Raw genomic sequence first — 21024 nt, 5'->3', positions numbered from 1 at the left:
TTTTTACTCTCATTCACTGAACTTTTTAATCTCACACCCTCACATTTCGTGCAGAGAATTTCTGGGAGTAAGAAGTCGAAAAGCGAGTGCAAGGGTGATCCAAGAATAAGGTTCGGTAGTGGCTTAAGAAATTTACTTTAGAGACTATATAGGGTCATTGTGATGCTTTTGGGACTAGTGTTATTTTACTTGTAATGGACATTGGGAATTAAATTTTGGACTTTAATTTTGGTGATTTTATAATTGCTTTAATACATGATTTTATGTCTAATTTATGTTTGATTTATGATATGTTGATGAGTGTTCTTACTGTGGTTGATAACACGGTGTATGAAGCATGTATTTTACACTAACAATGTTTAATTGAAGCTTACCATGGAGTGGATTGCTTGCGACTAAGGTATGTAGCTTGTGTGAATTAATTGGTGTTTGCTAAACGTGTAATTGGGTGTTAACTTTTGATTAATTGTTGCATATTTGTTGTAAATAAATTAAATTGGAGGTGTGTGGATGTTTATGGTAATTAATTGTAGCTATTTCAAGTATAATGAGTAAGTAAAATATGTAAAATCGGGTTTTTAAACGACACATGGGCTGCGGATACAGCCATGTGGGTTTTTGGGGTTTGATTTTTTGTTTTTGTAATCTAGTATTCTAATTTTTTTTATTTATAATTTAGTCCTAAAACTTGATTAGATTAATTGAAGCCTTTAATGATAGGGAAAATTGATAATATTTTAGGATTAGACTTGTAGCTATTAATATTTGGTATAAACACTCTTAATTTTTAAATTGCAAAATTTACTAAAAGTTTGTAAAAGTTACGATTTAGTCCCTAATAATAAAACTTGAATTAGACATAGTAAATGAACTCGAATTAAGCTAAAATTTTTAGGGCTTGCATAATTTGACTAAAAGAAGGTCAATAAATATTTAGAAATAAAATCAGGGTAGTTTAACCTTAGGTGGTAAAATGATCAAAATACCCTTAGGTTTAAATACTTAGAAAAAGTTTAAAAATGGTTCACAAATTGCTTTCGAATTAATAAATGATATTTAATTAGTTATAAATGAGGTGTTATAAGATTGGGGTGTGCATCGGGTGGTCATTAGATGGAGAGTCACTTTAGTAGCTAATGTAACGCTTCAAATTCAGGTCGGTCTATCCCGGTCGAATTTAGGGTGTCACATTTTGGGAATTGTTAATACTCCTTAGTTCTTGGTTGATAAAGGTGGGAAGTTAGTTGACAATCTTGATTTTTTAATGCATAGACAGAAAGATAAATTGTTGGCCTCCTGGTTATTATCAACTGCTTATGATGAAGTATTGTTCTATCTGACTAGTTCTCATACTAGTTCTGAGTTTTGGGAAACTATTGAGAAGAGATTTGCTACTAAGTCCAGTGTCAAGATCTCAAGTCTGAAAATTGCCTTGTATCCTCAAAAGAAATGTCAGCTGACTATTAAGAGTACCTCTCTAAGTTAAAAGTATGTATGACATCCTAACTATAGCTGGCAGGATGATCTCAGAACAAGAGTCGGTGAGCATTGTTCTAGCAGGGCTTTCAGTAGAATATGAGCCAATTCAAGTTGTAACATCAGCAACTAGTGTTTCTCTTGATCTTTTTACTAACAAGCTTCTTAATTGTGAAGCAAGGCAGTTGGATTTTGTGTTTGATGTGCCAATGCAGGCTAATATGGTTAGTCAACAAAAAGGTAATGATGAAAACCAGTTCAAGCATTCTGGTTCGGGTGAATATAGCAGGAGCTATAATCAAGGGTATAAGTAGTATGTTGAGGTGGTTTTCAACATGGCAAAAGCTCCCATCATGGTAGGGGTCGTGGAGCTTGATTTTCTAATAATTGGCCTCAGTGTCAATTGTGTGGAAGAATTGGCCATGTTGAGCAAAAATGTTGTTATAAGTTTGATGAGACTTTTCTGGCATATCTAATATAGACCAAGGAGTTCAAATGTTTGTGAATTGTCATCAATTCACTAATCAGGGACATTCAGTCCAATCATCTCAGGGTGATAGTGTGCATTAATGTTGTGGCCAAAGTGTGCAAGGACTTGGTCAACCAACTCAGGTATGGCAACCTCCTTAAAACTGTTTTTAAAAGGCTTAATTATTATACACTTAAACCAAACTCAGTAATCCTTCTCGCTAAGTTTATTAACAAATTAACCAACCAAATTAAGGTTATATTTGAAAAACTAAAAAATTAAGTGCTGAAAATAATAAGTGATAAAAAAAGTACTCAAAAATTAAGTGATAAATTTAAGTTAAAAATATGTTTAGTATATTACTTAAAATTAAATACTGAATAAAATTAGATTGTTTCATAAAGGATAATATAATCATAAAATAATAATTGTATTTATTATTTAATAAGTGATAAATAATTTCCTATCTACTTATCTTTTTTACACTTTTTTTATAAATAATTCTATCTAGTAGTTTTCATTAGAGGTTATCAAACATGTTTAACAAATTAAATTACTGAAAATATTAATTTTTAGTTGATTGATTTTATCGAAACTTTATCAAAGAAGGCCTAAGTTGATTTGGTTATTCCAATTGTATATCATTGTAACACCCCAAAAATCTCAATGTCACCAATAAAAATATTTCAAAAGATAAAGAGAAACCTTTCCTAAAAAGTATGAGTTCGTCAATTGTATAATGATAATAAAGTCAAATTTTGACATTGGAAAATAAAATATGAATAGTGAAATTTTAGTAAAGATTAAATTAAAAATTTGTGAAAGATGGACTAAGAGTGCAAATTTAACATTTTAGAAAAATAGGGAAAAAATTTTTGAAATATTTTTTTTATGAATGTGGTGTGGATATGAATTGATAGGTAGAGTCAGAAAATTGAGATATGGACTAGATTGAAAATTGGTTAAAAGTACAATGATTAAACTGCAAGTTTTTCAGTTTGTGGAGAAAGGACCTTATAACAGTCCGATTCTAAGTGGTGCTAAAAAAAGCGGTTTCAAAATCTCATTTTCATAAACTAAGTCCGTAAATATTAAAAATAAATATTAATGGAGTTAGTAAGATAGAATATTAAAGTTTGGTCCTTTAATTTTGTCTATTAATTGTTTAATTAGGAGGATACAGGGACTAAATTGTAAAAGTCTTATCGCAATAGATTTTTAACTGGCCAAAGACTTAGAGACTTAAATAGCAACTAACCAAATGACTAAAATAGCAGAAAGACCAATTTTAAAACATGTTAGTGGACGACAATGTTAAGATTCCTTTTGTATGATTAAATAAGTAAGGTTAATAATGATAATTAAAGTTTAATACATGTATATATATAAAATTTGAGTGGAAGTTTATCATCTTGCATAAGTTTCCACCGTCCAACTTAATAAAAACAAGAGAAGAAAAGGTTTCAAAGCTTTTACATTCAGTCACACAGTAGATCGAGAATTGGAACAAACCGGAGATAATCAGGGAAAAGCAAAAATTGTCGATTAGTCCCTAAAGATTCAACTTATTTGTTGTTTTGACTAGGTAAGTTCATATGGAACTTACTAATTAATTATACGCTATGTTGATTTATGTTCTGTTTCATTTATGTATTAGATTGAAGTGGATTGGTGAATTTGGCACTATTGGCTCGAAACAGACTAAATTATAAATTCATGAGAATATTGGTTATATGGAAATAGAACAAGTTATATAGGACAATGTTGACTGAATATATGTCTCGTATGAGAAATGAAATTGTGTAAAGGAAAAGAGAATGTCATTTATACGGAAATAATGATCGAGTGAATTTAGTAAAAGGTTAGGATACGTATGGCATGCCATTAGGGTTATACACTGATCAAGGATTTGAATGATGTTACGAGATCTAGAATTTATTGCAGACTCTCAGATTATATGTATCATTGGTTTAAACTGGACGGGTAACCTCGATAAGACGTTAGCTTGTGTGAGCAATTCCGTAAAAATGTCAGCTTGTGGAGCAACTCTGAAATATTGTCAGCTTGTGTGAGCATTACATTCCCGTATATCCGAGTCTGTTTTACTATAGTTTCATCGGGTGATGTTTAATTGATTGAAAATGGAATTTAAATCATGAATTGGAAATGAAATGGTATTGATGATACTTGACATATAGGTTGTTATGTGATTATGTTTCAAATGTTGACGGTATTATGATTCAAGAACGTAGCTAACGTATTCGATTTGTCATGATGTTGCATGTAAAGATATGTATTCAAGTGCCAAGGAAAGTTAATTTGGTAGCTAATAGAATAATTGTTTATGCTTAAATGATCAAGGTAAGATATGATAATTTCATGATTTGATTGCTAGTTGTAATGACATTGAATTGATTAGATTTAAATTGTGTATAAGTAGAAATAGACTTGTTAAGAACTTTAACATAGATGCTTGAACTATTCAACATGTTTTTGGTAGTATTTTTATTCAAAGAAAATTGGTATTTGGTGCAAATGTTGTAAGTTTTGGTTGAACTTGAAATAGGTACCAAAAGGGTTCATTTTTACCAAAAATAGGGGCCACGTTGTGCCTCAAATTTTGGACGTCGCAACGTTGCTATTACAATGAGTGACGTCATGACGAGCTAAGGCTTGTCGTCGCTACGTGACTTACTAAGATGGCCACATCGTGACGAGAACTAGAGGAAGTCGCGACGTCGATTCATACATTTTAAAAACTTTGCAATTTGGACATATTTCAAGTTCGAATTGACAAAATAGCTTTTGTAAGCTCGAATAAGAATCACAAATGATTTATTGATGTAATTTGATGATGCTTGATGTATGATTGCACATGTGAATGATTATTTTACTGTAAGTTTTAACTATAGTTTCTTTGGCAACGAATGTGGCATCCTGTAGCTCGGATCTGACGGTCAAAGTCGGGTGAGGGGTGTTACATACCTAAATGCATTTTTCCACTTTTAATAGATATTTAGAGACATAATCATGAGATTAGAATATCTAAGTGTTGAGATGTAAAAGAGAGATTAAATTAGTGGAAATTAAGAAAGAAACGTGTCGAATTTGATTGGTTGGTAATTAAAGGATTAAATTGAAAGAAAAAGGAAATATGTAGATTTTCTACATATTACATAGGGCAAACGATAGCAATAGCAAGTAGCTAAAAATAGTAATAATAAAAGAAAAAGAAAGGAAAAATATAGTAAAAAAGAGATAATTCTCTCATCATTATAAAAAGGTCCCTTAGCTGAATTTTGGGTGAGGTTTTTCCATGGCTTTCTTCAAAATTATCTTCAAAAAAAATGTTTTCCATTTTATTCTATTTGGGCCTTTTCTCTCTTTTTTTAACCTAAAGTCTTTAAAATTTTCATGAAATTAAAGTGAGATTTCACACCAAAGTCTAACTCAATAGTGTTCTTTCATACAAAACCAATCATGGAAGCAAGAAGAGGGAGATGGAAATGAGAAAACACATGGGTAAGTTGCTTAAACTATTATGTTAGATTTATTTAATTGTATAATTTGATGTGAAATTGTAAGATTTAAGTATGCATAATTATTTTCTATGTTTAAAGCAATGAAGTATTATGTTTATGTATGATGTGAATGGTGAATGATATTATGAAAAAGTTGATGGATGATTTTATGTGAATAACTGAAAGTAAGAAAGTGTGAGTGATTTTATTATGAATATTTGAAATTGAAAATAGTTATTTTGAATGATGGAATTGTGTAGTCATTGTGTTGGAAGTGGTAAATGTTTATTTTGTACATTGTTTAGATGAAAAAAAAATGTTAAGCGGTTAATTTGATGGAAAATGAAATAAAGAACAAATTGTAAAAAAAATTGAAAAGATCAAATTATGAGAATTGAAATGTGAAAATCTAGCATCTAGATGCATAAATTAATTTGTATGATTATGGGATATGATAATTTGAAAAGAGAACATTGATTGATAAGATTTAAGGCTATAGGGACCAAATTGTAAATATTTTAAAATCTAAAAATTATGTTAAAAGGGACTAATTTTTAAAATCTGGAAATTTCGGGCTGTTTTTAGAAGTAATAAATTTTATTTTTAAGTATTAAATTTAGAACAGTGAAAATTTAGATTTTAGGGAATAAATCATAAAAACTACAAAATTGGAATTTCAGGGACTGATTTGTACAAACTGTAAAATTTGAGGAATAGGGACTGTTTTGTCATTCCTGAAACATTTAATTATAAATTTTGGCATAATAATTATATACTTGATTCGATGAAATATTTTATTAATAATATTGTATGAAATTAAATAACATAAATTTGAAATTTGTAAGTTAGAATGGTTATGATTTGTATGTGTTTGGAATACTTGTTTAAGTTGTGTATACAAATTTATGACGGATTAATGAGAATAATTAAAATTAAAATTTAAGGCTATGATATAAGATCGAATGGTGGATACATGTATAAATTTTTATATCAAACACAAAATTTAATTTCAAATGTTGAAATTGAGTCCAATAATAGTAAATTATGTGTATGAATGTTATGAAATTTTTTTAAAAATTTTAATGTGACATTCATTATCTAGATCTGTTATCGGATCGAGTAAGAAGTGTTACAATCATCATCAGTTGGTTATCTATTACTGTCGATTGAGGTTAGAAATTAAATTGATTTTTGACTTTTTTAACCAAACTGATTAATTACGCATTTTGTGTTCACATGTTATAGGCTTAGTTCTCTATTGCTGTTGCAGTTGAAAAATACTTTTAAAAATACAAGTATTTTTCAAGGGCATGGTGGAAAAGTACTATGAAAAAATATAATTTGTTAATTCTTCATTATCGTTAAAAGTCATAGTGAAAAGTAAAAAAAAAAAAAGACTATTTCATATATGATGATGAAAAGTAAGTAATATATTAATTTAAATGATATTTGAAAAAATAATAGTACACATAACATAAAAAAAATTAAATATTTTTAAATAATTAATATAAATTATTTTTAAAACTCTAAATAAATATAAAAATCATATTTTGCTAATGTGTTGGTTAATTTAAATGATATTTAAAAAAATTAAAAACTTTTTAAATAATTAATATAAATTGCTTTTTAAATCAAAAGCCAAAAGTTGGATTACACCACCTTCTTGATTTGGGTCTAAAAACACTTTTAAATCAATGTTTTTCTATATAATTTGAATACAATACTATATATCTAAATCTATAACATATATCAAAATTAAATACATGCTTTACTCTAGCTAGGCTGTGATGCCCAACATTTGACACCTAGCTTTTATTATTATTATTTAATTAGTGGGGCCTAGATTTTATTATGGGATAGATTGGACCAATGCAAAATTTTAAGCCCGCTTTCTAGGCCCGAGGTCGACCTAAAAAATGAGTTTAAGTTTTGTTCAAACCCGACCTAGATAAAAATGTTAAACGATCAAGTCCTACCAGTCCCTGTTAAATTTTTTATATATAAAAACAAATTTAAAAAGTATAATACATCAAATACACTAAAAATATTAAAATAAATGTTTCCCAATAAATTGAAAATATATTAAAAAATCTTTATATTTAAATAACACTATGATAGTTGCAATTTAGCAAGCCAATTCCTCTAAAATAATAACAAAATTAATAATAAAACAACAGTTATACAATATTCAAAATTTAACAACAAAACAGTAGCAATATAATAGCAAAACAACATCAAAATGGTAGCAAACAACAAGAAAGCAACAATGAAAAAAATTAAGCAAATTTGGGTCGGACCTGAGCCAAAAAAAACTTATCCAGGAAAACAGGCTTTATTTTTTGTCTAAGCCCATTTTTCGGGTCTATATTTTTACTCAAACACTTTCACTTTTCGGGAGAACCTTCAGGCCCGGGCGAATGACCTGGCCCATGATCAGGTCTAATAAGGCCAAAGCAATAATGTTAAATTTCAGTTTTGGTCCATTTATTGTAGTGAGATTTGAGGTTTGGTCTTTATATTTTAATTTGACATAATTTATTTATTTACTCTTCTAATACAACTAGTTAGTGTAAATAATTAACATGATTTACAATTTCAATGAAAATGCTTAAGTGGACTTTTCCTTAAAAATACCGACTCCAACAATTTCTTTCATGTTAGTATGATTAGTTAGAAGGTGATTAGGGTTTGATGTGATTAGAAGGGGTGTTTCCAATAAAAGATACACTAACCGGAATAGTTAAAAGTGTTAGCTATTTGGAATAACTAATAACATTATAAAAGTCGAAGGATTGAATTGTGTCAAAATTAAAGTATAGGGATTTAATCTTAAATTTTAGCATAACATAGGGACCAACACTATAATTTGAACAAGAAAGAAAAGAGAAATAAATAAAGATTAAACATAAAAATCATATATATATATTATTTTTGAAGTATCACATATTTACTATAAACTAAGACGTTAGTTTTATTTTATATTTAAATTATATTTGCATACTCAGAAGTCTGTTTTCAATGCAAACTCTTACACATTAATAATTTTTATATAGATCTTTTAGGTTAATGTATTCGCATAATGTTCATACATGTATTTGTGTAATATTTTTAGAACTTCAAAAATTAATTAAATAATTATTTATTAAAAATTAATTTAAAAATAACTTTCGTTATTTATAATAAAATAAAAATTAGAATTTTAAATATAACAATCATACTAAATCAAATCTTATTTAGCATCTCCTTTGCGTAAAATATGACATTTACAATCTAAAATCATTTTCTAACAACTCAAATATTTCAAAGAAACCGCAAGAAATCGTAAACCCTGAAATTTAAAACTCAAAACTGAAGAAATTTAAGAAAATATTAGACCCCAAGAGACTCAAAGCTCAAGAAGCCATCAAAAAAACATTAGTGTTCATCTTCCTTTGTTGATAGTGCAAGTCTTAATCATCGTTCCGGCGTTGGTATGATGCGAGTCATGGCGGCGAGTGAGGGAGAGAGCGCGCTTCGAGGATGGTTGGCAATGGCAGTCGTGGGATATTGGGTGCCATGAAGAACAGGTTTTGCCGAAACGAGCAGCGTCGACTGCTGATAAAATTGACAGAATGTTAAACAACACGTCGACCGGGATTTCAAGACTTTGCCTTGTCGGTGTTGATGATGGTGGTGGAGGCGGAAGAGACGGGGATTGTGGATGCTGAGAGAAGTTTCTCCATTGATCAACGCAAGAAGCCATTGGTGCAAAGCAAACCTATTATGGGGCGATTATATATATTATTTAGTAATCAGGAGAGGAGGCAAACTACAAACCTATTATGGGGCGATTCTTTATATGAAACGCCTTTTAGGTATTTATCTTGCAAAACAAGTTAGGGTTATGGTATATCATATGGGTGTGTTGGAAAAAGATAATTTAAATCTTTTTTAAAATTTTGCTGGAATCGTAGGGTGCTGGAAATTATTTATTTGTGATAAATTGTAAAGATATGCTGCGTCTTGAGATTCTTGTGCTTTACTTACCTCAAAACCCACATGCAGCCACTACCTTGTTCATTCAAATACAAGTGCGTTGTTATTTTAAAATGAATTGAGTCTTAACTCGATTTCTATTGATAGTACTATTGCCAGTGCAAGTAGGTTTGAGTGTGTTGAAACGTATTATACTCCTGTTTAAAGATTGAGATAGAATTATAAATAATTCTAAACATTATATAAAAAAGAACAGATATTCCTATCATATTAGGAAGTTGTAAAATGTAGAAAAAACTACTCCTCATAATTTCATTTTGTTCGAAAAAACTGCAAAATTATTTTGTTATCTTATTTTTGCGATTTTACCTTCATCATGTAAACTTTTTTTAATATGATTTTTACGCCTAAGGTATGTATTAAAGTTGTAATTGAAAATAAAATGGCAGGTAAAAATTAGAGGTTTCAGGTGATAAAAGTTAGACAGAGAATGCGTCTTTCTTCATATATATTTGTATGCAATCATGGCCTAATTTAGTGAATGTCTCTGACATTTTTTGCCTAATTGTACAACATAAAATTTAATAAGTTGATTTAATATGCATATATTTGTGGGTTAATTTGTTATTTAAAAGATTCAAAAGATTTTTAAAAAAAAATATTTTTCAAAAATAAAATCTTTTTTTAAATAATTAAAATTTGCATACAAAATGAATCCGAATAAATAAAAATGAATCTTGATAAATAGTTGTCAAGATTCATTTTGAATGAGTGGAAAATTAAAAAATCTTCAAAATTATTTTAAAAATTCTAAAAATATATAACCAATTTTAAATGTGCAAAAAATAAAAAAAATTATTATTTTTTCTAAATTTGAAATATGATGGTATTTGCTCCTAATAATATTTACAAGTTTGTTTAAGTGTTAATATAGAACTGATTAATTAACATCAACAACATTAAAAAATTGAAATTGAGGAAAAGTAAATAATTAATGTTGTGCAACAGAATTGAATCTTTATCAACAGGGTGTAGGAAGCAAATCAAAGCCTTGCACCAAGTTTTCCGAGTTAAAATTCTTACCCACCCAAATAAATATTGGTATTCTCCAATTTAAATTCTACTTAAATTATATTTTTCTACTTAATTTATGTTTCTATAATTATCTAATTTTGACAGTTAAAAATTTGCGATTTTGCTAATCAAATGTGGATATTATTGAGTTATTACATGTATATTTACTATTGTTTGATCATTAATCAAATACTACAACAACTTAAGCTTTTAGGGGCGTTTTTAGTAGCGTTTGAACCGAAAACACCGCAAATATATACTATTAGTGGCGTTTTTCTTATAAACGTTGCAAAAAGTAAAGCAATAGTGGTGTTTTTCCCATAAACAAAACGCCGCGAATTATTTTAATTTTTATTGAAACGGCACCGTTTTTATTATTCGATACAAACCTTTTTCTTTCTCAAACGGCGACGTTTTTCCCAACAATGGCCAATATCATCTCCCCCGATTCCCTTTTCTTTCTACATCTATTCTTTGCTTGACTAAAATATACAAACTTGTTCTTCTATTTTATACCCTAAAATCCTCTCAGTCCTGCTCTACAGATATATTACCTTCCCCATCCACATTATTTGATTTCCCAAAATCCTAAACACCCACTGTGCCCCCTTTCCTCAGAGGCTATAACCGAGCAAACTAACACCTAGCCACTTTACCCAAAAGCCAACTTACTCGCCAGCCTCCTTGAGTCTTAGCAGGCATGTGAGGTTTTTCATGTTTTTTGTGTAACACCCCTAACCCTCATTTGTTATCGAAATAGGGTTACGGAGCATTACTGAACTTTACGAATTAAATACGAACATTTCCTAACTTTTATTACACATATTAAGAATCAATTATATAACACTCATATTGCCCCTTAGATGGACCTTCGAGGCCTAATTTTCACCTTAGAAGTGAATCGGGACTAAAACGAGTACTCACGGAATTTTTCCCAAAATTTCAAAAATTTTCTTAGAAGTAGGGGACACATGCCTGTGTCTCTACCCGTATGAACGAAAATAGGCCATTTTACAAGCTATATTTCTCACCCAATTTTGTGTTTATCTACAATCAACATTACATATAACAAGCCATAATTAGACATTCAAAACAAGCTAAAATAAGTGGCTAAACTCAACACACTACATATAAGCCATCAGTAAACAAAATCCCTATACATGTCATTATAACCAAAATCAAAACATTCGAAAATACCGATAGAACCAATGGATAGTGTGATATATCTCCGACAAGCTTCCAACCCAATCGAGCTTCCGATAATCTAAAAAGTAGAAGAAAACAAATACATAAGCAATGAATGCTTAGTAAGCTCATATAAAATTTAATCATAATACTTCCTTTTCAAATATGAAATTTATACTTATCAAGAATAATCTAATGTTGCTACCACAATACTCATGAAGTTATATTTAACAATTCACTAAGTGAATAAATCTATAGTATCACTTATACATAATATTTCTAGCATAGTAGGATTTTAAACAACTTTAACTCTTCCAAATTTCTTTATTTTCATTTGCGTTTCTTTACTTTCCATACTCATTCCATATGCATAACACACTAGTCATAAGCATATCATTCAACCATAGATACAAGCTAGTGCATTTAAACATAGACCTTTTTCGAAATAATCACACGATAACTCATTTTATAAGAAATTGCATAACTAAAAACTTACCACTCTTTCATGAGCACAAGTATATTTTCATTTGAGCACTTACCCTTTCAACGCATCATATAATAAACATATTACTATTTAACCAGTAACTTGGCACTTGTCTAAGCGTCAACAACAACACTTGTTAGCATACTTGAACATATTTCATATAAATTCAACATTGATAAACTTATTTTATTAACATATCACACTTGAGTTTATTACTCATCACAACTTACATAATTTCCATGTATCAACATATCAAGATATTGATATACATACATATCATGACACATATCATTCTCTTACTGTTTCTTCATATACATATATCATCCAAAAACAATTTATTTTATCAACATATCACACTTGAGTTTATTACTCATCACAACTTACATAATTTCCATGTATCAACATATCAAGATATTGATATATATGCATATCATGACACATATCATTCTCTTATTGTTTCTTCTTATACATATATCATCCAAAAACAACTTATTTTATCAACATATCACACTTGAGTTTATTACTCATCACAACTTACATGATTTCCATGTATCAACATATCAAGATATTGATATATATACATATCATGACACATATCATTCTCTTATTGTTTCTTCATATACATATATCATCCAAAAACAACTCATGTTATTTTACCATTCGAAGAATGACTTACGGATATGAGTACATCATTTTAAGAAGCCCAAAGGCTTAACAGAAGCTCATGAGAGCTAAATAGAAAGTAAACACGAAAGTTCACAATAAATGCTGAACCTCAGTTTACTTGGGTAATTTACCGTTAATTCATCCTTTACATTCGTAGTGCCATAACTCAGTTATGGTCTTATTATCAGAATGCCATAGCCCAGCTATGGTCTTACATATAAACACTGCCATGGTCCAAACATGGTCTTACGTCTATAGTGCCATAACCTAGTTATGGTCTTATCATTAGAATTTCATAGCCCAGCCATGGTCTTATATATAAACACTGCCATGGTCCAACCATGGTCTTACGTTCATATTGCCATAACCCAGTTATGGTCTTATCCATCAATTCATCCTTTGCCATAGAACGATTGTACTCAATCTCGCATTCAATGCAAACTGAGTATTAAATTCGATAATTTATTTCCAATAATAATTCAATTCCAACAATAGAACACATATATATAATATCCATCACCAAATAACATTCACTTTAATCAAAATTATACATAATATAGTTCATACGAACTTACTAGGCTAAATTGCAGAAATACCAAGATATAGGGGCATTTTGGTAATTTTTATTTCCTTCAATTTTCCACCCGATCTTGATCTAAATTCATATTTCATTCAATTTATTAATTTAAATAATAAAAAAAATCCATTTCATGCAATTTGGTCATTTTTGAATTTTTTACAAAATTTCCCCTAAAATTTTGCTTTTATTCAATTTAGTCCCTGAGCCCAAATCATGCAAATTAACCATTTTTAAAGAAAGCACATGCTATAAGAATATTCATGGTATTCAATACAGCCCAATTTTGAAATAAATTCACAAAAAACCCTTGTATTTTCACTATTTTAACAAATTAGTCCTTAATCAAAAAATTTATCAAAATTACTTAATAAAATACTTTTAAATATCAATCAACATCTCAAATTCATCATTTAATAACTAAAATCATATATATTCATCAATGGAAACATTCAAAATCTTTAACAAAATAAAAAACTAGAGTAAGATTTAGTTGGACCTAATTGTAACAATATCAAAAACATAAAAATTATAAGAAACGAGTAAGAATTGAACTCACATGAAGAAAAATTGAATAACCAGCTCAAGGATCTCTCCCATGTCTGTTTTTGAACCGAAAATTGGGAGAAGAATAAAGAATTGCCTAGAAACTTTCTAATTTCACTTTTATTTTTTTAATTTCAATTTAATTACAATTTTGCCATTAATGGCTTTATTTTATTATTTTTTTCCATGTTATGCCACCTCATCTTTTCATTTAGGCATAATTTCTATTTAGGTCCTTCTTTATTTATTAATCAAGCCATTTAATCACTTTATTATTATAATTAGTAAGTTTTACACCTTTTTTAGTTTAGTCCTTTCTAATTAATTAACTATCGAAACGTTAGAAGTTTTCAACGAAAATTTAATACTACCTTAATGACACTTCTTAAATATTTATAAAAATATTAACAGCTCAGTTTATAGAAACGAAGTCCCGATACCTTATTTTCTAAAACCACTTGAACTAGGGTTTTATCACTTGAATCTAATAATTCATTATAATACATAAATTACTAATTCAAAATTTTTTTAAACCATATTTGACTCATAAATATTAAATAATAAAATTTACGAGCTTACTCATCGGATTTGGTGGCCTCGAACCATTTTTTCCGACATCACTGAAAATCGGACTGTTACATTTTGGTTTGGGTTTCTTAAATTTTACTTTTATCATGTATTTCGTGTTAAATTTTAGAAATTTTTTTAGTTTCAATCCACATTGTCTTTGGTTGGTTCTGCTTCCTTTAATTTTCAATCGTGTTAAAATTTTAGAAAATTTTTAATTTTCTTATTAGCTTTTTATTTTTGTGTTTTCCTTTAATCTCTAGATCTATTGTAATTTATTTTCTCTTTTCTTCTGAATTCTGGGTTTTCATTGATGGTTCAGTTAAGTACATTGTGTTATTATGCTAGTTGGGTGCTTAGAAAATTGGGGTAATAGGAACATAAGTGCTTGATTAACTAAATTATTTAGTAGCACTGTTTCTTTTTAAGAACATAAGCATTTTTTTTGGAAGAATTTGTGTGAAAGGTAAACGATTTCCTATATATAATATTAAAAAAATACGAATATAGAAAATATTAATCTACCTTAAATATATATATTTTGTTTTGGAAGAATTTATGTGAAAGGTAAACGATTTTCTATATGAGTTGAAGTCTAAAGACTAATTGGCATGCCCTGCAACTTGAATTTTGGTGAGGGACGGACCAAAATTATTCTAACATATAACCATTCCAATTTTTGTGATTGATATACTAGTTAATGAGATATTCACTTATAAAAATTCGTTTTTTTGGAAACAAAATAAGAAACTTTTATTTAAACATGAGAGTTTCGATATAGATATGTGTAAGTAATAATCTTCTAATTATATGATATAACACATAATAGCCCAATCTAGCGATGTGTGTTGTTGTTGCTGATATCTTCTACTCAATATTGTTTCCAAATATAAAATTTATCTTATAATTTGAGTTTTTATCACACCATTTTTAAGATGTGGTACTAATGGAGCTTTAGTAATTTCGATGTTTAGGAATTTTTTTAGCATTTGAGGAAGCTTCACGATTTTTTTTTCTATTTACAAGCTGGTTTAGGTAAATATTTGCTAGCACTTGGTGTGTGTTTCTATTGTACTAGGTTTATGAATGTTAATTTGTTTTCTTGCAGGGTTTTGGTTTGGGGAAACATTAAAGTTTGGGTTTAGAGATACGTTGTTATTAGCATTAGTTGGCAGATAACATTGTCCCAAAGCAAGTCACAGGTGTTCCCCTCTCCACCCACCAAACATAATCTTCTTTGCCAAGGTGCGCTATCCTTTTTAATTTCTCGACCCAACTTTTCCGCATTTCCCATATTGTAACAAGTTTCAACTTGCTATGTTTAATGGTATTGATGCATATTTATGCATGGTTTTTGTTATTTACTTTCTTGCTATGCCTATTTATTCATGGTTTCTTCGAATTTGGTTGCAATGTCCTTATTTGCTTTCTTGCTATGCCTATTTATGCATGGTTTCTATTTTTCTTTTTTTAGAAGAACACAATATATGATTGGCCATGCTTTCTATTTACAGCTAAAGATCAGCAAAATAAGGCTACAAATAGTTGATCAATGGACCAAAGAAATAAAGTTGGAGTAGATGGACCATTAAGATTGTCAGACATTAAGGTGAGGAAATAAACTCTACTGATTAATTGTATTCATAATATTTGGAAAAAAAAAAGTAATCTGCATTGCTACAGCATGCAATGGTAAGTAGAGTGTCTGTCGAAGTATAAACCAGTAATAGAAATCACCTTGGGGTAATCTAACTTACTGAAATCTGAAGTTCAATAGAAGCATGTCATGACACGATAACAAACAAATTTCCTATACATAATTTTTTTTCTTGATTTCTTTGTGTTCTTGTTACTGTAAAATTACATATATAGCATGAATTAGTGTGAAAAGAAAAAAAATGGTTGAAGTTGAGCAGGTGTAGACAATATTTCATTCTTTATACATCTCTCTTTCTTACTCTTTGGTGCCCTTCTGTTTTTCAGCTGGTGTTCCATGCACCTCAGTTCCTTTCGAAGAATGAAAATTGAAGCTTTTTCTTTCCATGTTTCTTTGTTCAGTTTTTTTTATACGTTTGGAGCTTCGTAAAGTTGGCACAAGTGCTGACTGATTGTTGCTGGAGCTATTTGAATGTTGCCCAATCTTCATTGCTTACTTCTAATGTTGTAACTATTTCCATTGAATTTTGATTTTTTTTTTCTTCCTAATGCTTGTAGGAAAATATCAATTGTCTGCTCGGTACATAGAGATAGGTAATTTCTTCTTCTACACTATTTCTTTTTGTTCAAAATATTTGGGTAAAAGTTTCCTGGATTTGACATGTAATTTACCTACTATCCTTTTATCCTAGCTACCATCTTCCTCTTGCTTTCCTGCTTGCTCTCTTTTTTACACAGTTTTTTTTTTTGGAAAAAAGAAAAAGAAAACAAATTGGGTAAGAAATTTAAGAAGGCCCAACTCATGGACAGCCAGACAGCAAAATCTGCCTTCATCCATATTTTCCATTTTATTTTTTTTTAAGTATGTTCTGAAAAATAATACAAATTATATATTTTATTTATTGAGAATGCATCAAATAATGAAATAGGAATAGAAAATGCAAGTAATACATTTTTAATTAGATTTTTGACTGAAATAAATGACAAGTTTTAACAATATATGTTTTTAAATTATATATAATTAATCGTTGCTTTCCCATATTATGTGAATCTATTTAATGAGATTCATAGATATGCAAGTTTCAATTAGCTATGGTTTAATTTCACATTTGTCAACAATTAAAACAATATTGAGTAGATTGTTAGGTGTTTCTCTTCAAATATAGCATCTAACTTTATATCATAGTTATAAAATTAAAATAAAAAAAAACTTATTTACTGAATATTGGATATTTCCAATGCATTTTAAATGGTGAATTTCTCTTACACATTTTTACCTATTTTTAAATTTTTACTATCTCTTGAATCTATTTTAGATGCCCATATTTAAGTTAGCACAATAATTGAGAAATTTTTAACATATATTAAATTTTATAACAAAAATGCAAGTAAATTATAGATTTATGATAAAAACATGTTTGTCCAAATATTTGAAAAATGACTACTCAAATTTAAAAAATAAAATAAAATTGTGAGATGAATTAACTGACCTATACTAAAATAACTTTTATTGATAAAATAGTACAAAATTAAATAATTGTGTTAATTAATTTTGATTATATTGGTGGGACCTTTTCTTTAAAAGAGAGCAATTTTTTATTTTATTTTTAAATTAAATTAAATCTTTATAATTTGAGTCTTATTTTAAAATTTTGATAATCAGACTCATTAAATTAATTAGTTGAAAATCAAAATAATCTTTTAGTTATATATAAAAATGTGTTAGATCAATTACTGATTTTATTAATTTTAAAAAAAATATAATTTAATCTAAATTGTAGGTGTAAAATAAAAGACTTAATTCCACTATGCATTCACTAATTTACAATTTTACATATGCATCTAACTGCTTGGGATTCAATAAATTTAAATAACATGAATTAATATATATTAATGTCAATTTATCTTATCATTTATTTATTATGTTTTTTATTGAAACAGTGAATTGAGTCCTTACAAAAGAAGTATTCGATAAACTCATTTGAATTGCCTAATCAAACAACTCCATTTTAAGCTCTCTTTAATTGCATTTGTAAGTACCTCGTATTACTTACATGTTTTAATTTAATACAACATTTTTTTTAGATAAATTCATGTTAGTGATTTGAATTAAGGTGTGATATCTTACATATCTCCTTGCCATATTACTAATTTAGGTTAAATGTGTTCATTTAGTTATATAAGTAACACGTTTCTTATTTTTTTTAAGAAATAAATAAACAAACATAAATAGTAATAAACAAATTATAAATAAATAAAAGAAACACATAACAATAATAGTATTAATTATATAACTAACAATAGTTGATTTTTAAATGATTTACTAAACTAGTTTTAAACTAGCAGGAAGATAATTAGTTTGGATATGTTTCATTTATATTATGTTAATTTAATAAACAAATTTTAAATTTTTATTAATGTTGATTTATTCAACTTAACAAACGAATATAAATAAACAAAGATCCAACTTATAAACTATTTATTTATAGCCTTAAATTTACGAAATAAAAAATTTAGATTAATTAATCATATTATAAACATTGAGATATAAATTTGAACATAATATACAAATTAGAATTGAAATTTGACTTAAATCTAGAACACTTAAGTAATCATATTATAAACATGAATTAAATCTATTTAGAACACTTAAGTAACTGTAATTTATTGTCAACTTTAGACATCAAGAACTACGAAATGGATAAGAGTTGGATGGATTTGTCAAGGGTAAGCAACGATTATCGAAATGGAGTAAAATTTTTTCTAAATTTTGCATTTCAAAATACAAGCCAAGAGAATATAATTCTTTGTCGATGTAAGAAGTGAGGCAACATCAATTGGCATATTCGTGAAGTTGTCTACGAACATCTAATTGTTGATGGCTTTATTCTGGGGTATAAAAAATAGATTTTCCATGGAGAGTGTACACTTCGTAGAACCTCTTCAACGATTAATCCAGCTTGTCATCGTAGAGAAGATGACATGGAAGGCGTGTTGAGGGATGCATTTTAATATGCACAGTCATGGTTTGCAATCATTTCCACCTGAAATTATTACATCCAATGATTGTGATATTGGTGGAAATACTTTTACCGAAACGGGAAGAAGTGCACCTGATGAAGAGCCAAATGGAGAAGCGACAAAGTTCTCCAAGTTACTTAATGAAATGAATGGATAACTTTATGAGGGATCGAAATTTTTGCAATGTCGAAGAAAGAAAAAGAAGTGTTCTACACAGTGTTGAAGGATATAAAGGTCCTAGATGCGTATGCATCAAATATATCTTAATGTGTGAGTCTTAAAGATCGAAGACTATATTCCCTAAAATCACATGATTATCACATCTTGATGCAATATTTACTGCCAGTTGCTTTACGCTGTTGTATGTCAAAAAAGGTGATATATTGTATAATTGAACTATCCAATATAATGAAAGTTTAATGTGGCAAAGTTCTGATTGTTGAAGAACTTGAGAAAGTACAAGATCGAGCCGCATTGACTTTATGCAACTTGGAGAAAATCTTTCCACCTTCGTTCTTCACTATTATGGTGCACTTGCTAATCCATCTCCCTCATGAAGCAAAACTTGGTGGACCGGTTTTCTATCGGTGGGTGTATCCTATAGAGAGGTGCTAATTTATTTGAAAATTTTTCATTCATTCATGAATGTATCTTTAATTACAACTTTTGATAATGTTGTATATCGTGTTTAGGTTCCTATGCAAATTGAAGTCTTATTATCGTAATAAGTGTTATCCAAAGGATCAATTGCTGAAGGTTACTTAGTAGAGGAGTGTATGACTTTCTGCTCTAGATATTTAGAAGGTGTTGAAACAAAACTGAATAGACCAAGAAGAAATGTTGGGCCCACTAATCATAACTTAGCTGAAACTTATCTATTTCGAAGTTATGGACAACCAATCGGTAAAGTTGAAATTGCACACTTAGATGATAGATCTTGGGTACAAGCACATCAATATATTCTTTTTCACCACGATTCAATTGAACCATTACGCAAGTAAGTTTTAGAATTTGATAAATATTCATCTTTTTCATTTGTTTATTTTCTAACCAAGTAATCCACTTTTTAACATAGTGAGTTTAAACAAGTCTTGAGATCTCATTCACGCTCCTGAAGATTACAATATCGAGAGATTCATAAGTTATTCACAGAATCTTTTCATGAATGGTTAAGGTAGACGGTATGCAACTGAAGCTTTCAATGAAAAATAATAATGTTTTCGTATAACATTATAATTAATTAATTTACTTTCAATTCAATAGGTTTGGAGTGGAAAGGGCGTCAATGAATAAGTTAAATGGCTTTCCCATGGTCCGAATAGAGTAGAAAAAAGATATAATGTCTTCCTTATTAATGGATTCAAGCTTCATACAAAATCTTGCTAAAGATTGAGGAGGACTCAAAATTGTGGAATAGTTGTTAATTCTTCAATTACAAGTTATGCTAGTGCTAGGGACAGTAATCCTGTTGAGGGAAATGTGGAGTATTACGAACTTCTTATGGGCATTATTGAGTTGGATTACTATGGCAAATGGAAGGTTGTCTTATTTCGATGTGATTAGGCTGATGTTAATACTGCTCGCGGAATTAAAAAAAGATCAATTTGGTTTTACAATGTTGAACTTCTCTCGATTAATTCACACTAGACAACAATTGATAGACGAGCCGTATGTATTTTCTTCTCAAGTCAAACAAGTTTTTTACTCGAAAGATCCAACTGATGAGGGTTTGTACGTTGTACTCTGTAACACCCCTAGAGACTTGTTTGACATGGGCAATGGAAGTAGAGATGACATCGACGAAAGA

The 21024-nt window shown here is 28.9% G+C and overlaps 1 long non-coding RNA gene across 2 annotated transcripts; it reads left to right on the top strand.

Moving 5' to 3' along the window:
• Window positions 1–15647: 15647 nt before the first annotated feature.
• On the top strand, window positions 15648–17096 carry LOC107902970 (uncharacterized). Of its 2 annotated transcripts, none has more exons than XR_001685655.2 (3): window positions 15648–15785; window positions 16055–16149; window positions 16524–17096. It is a non-coding gene; the product is annotated as an uncharacterized lncRNA (long non-coding RNA). The 2 variants fall into 2 exon arrangements; XR_001685654.2 differs by having other exon boundaries at window positions 15761–15867.
• Window positions 17097–21024: the final 3928 nt, after the last annotated feature.

The sequence above is a fragment of the Gossypium hirsutum genome, chromosome D05, assembly GCF_007990345.1.
Source record: "Gossypium hirsutum isolate 1008001.06 chromosome D05, Gossypium_hirsutum_v2.1, whole genome shotgun sequence".
Taxonomy (NCBI): domain Eukaryota; kingdom Viridiplantae; phylum Streptophyta; class Magnoliopsida; order Malvales; family Malvaceae; genus Gossypium; species Gossypium hirsutum.
This window is presented reverse-complemented; position numbering and strand designations above follow the sequence as displayed.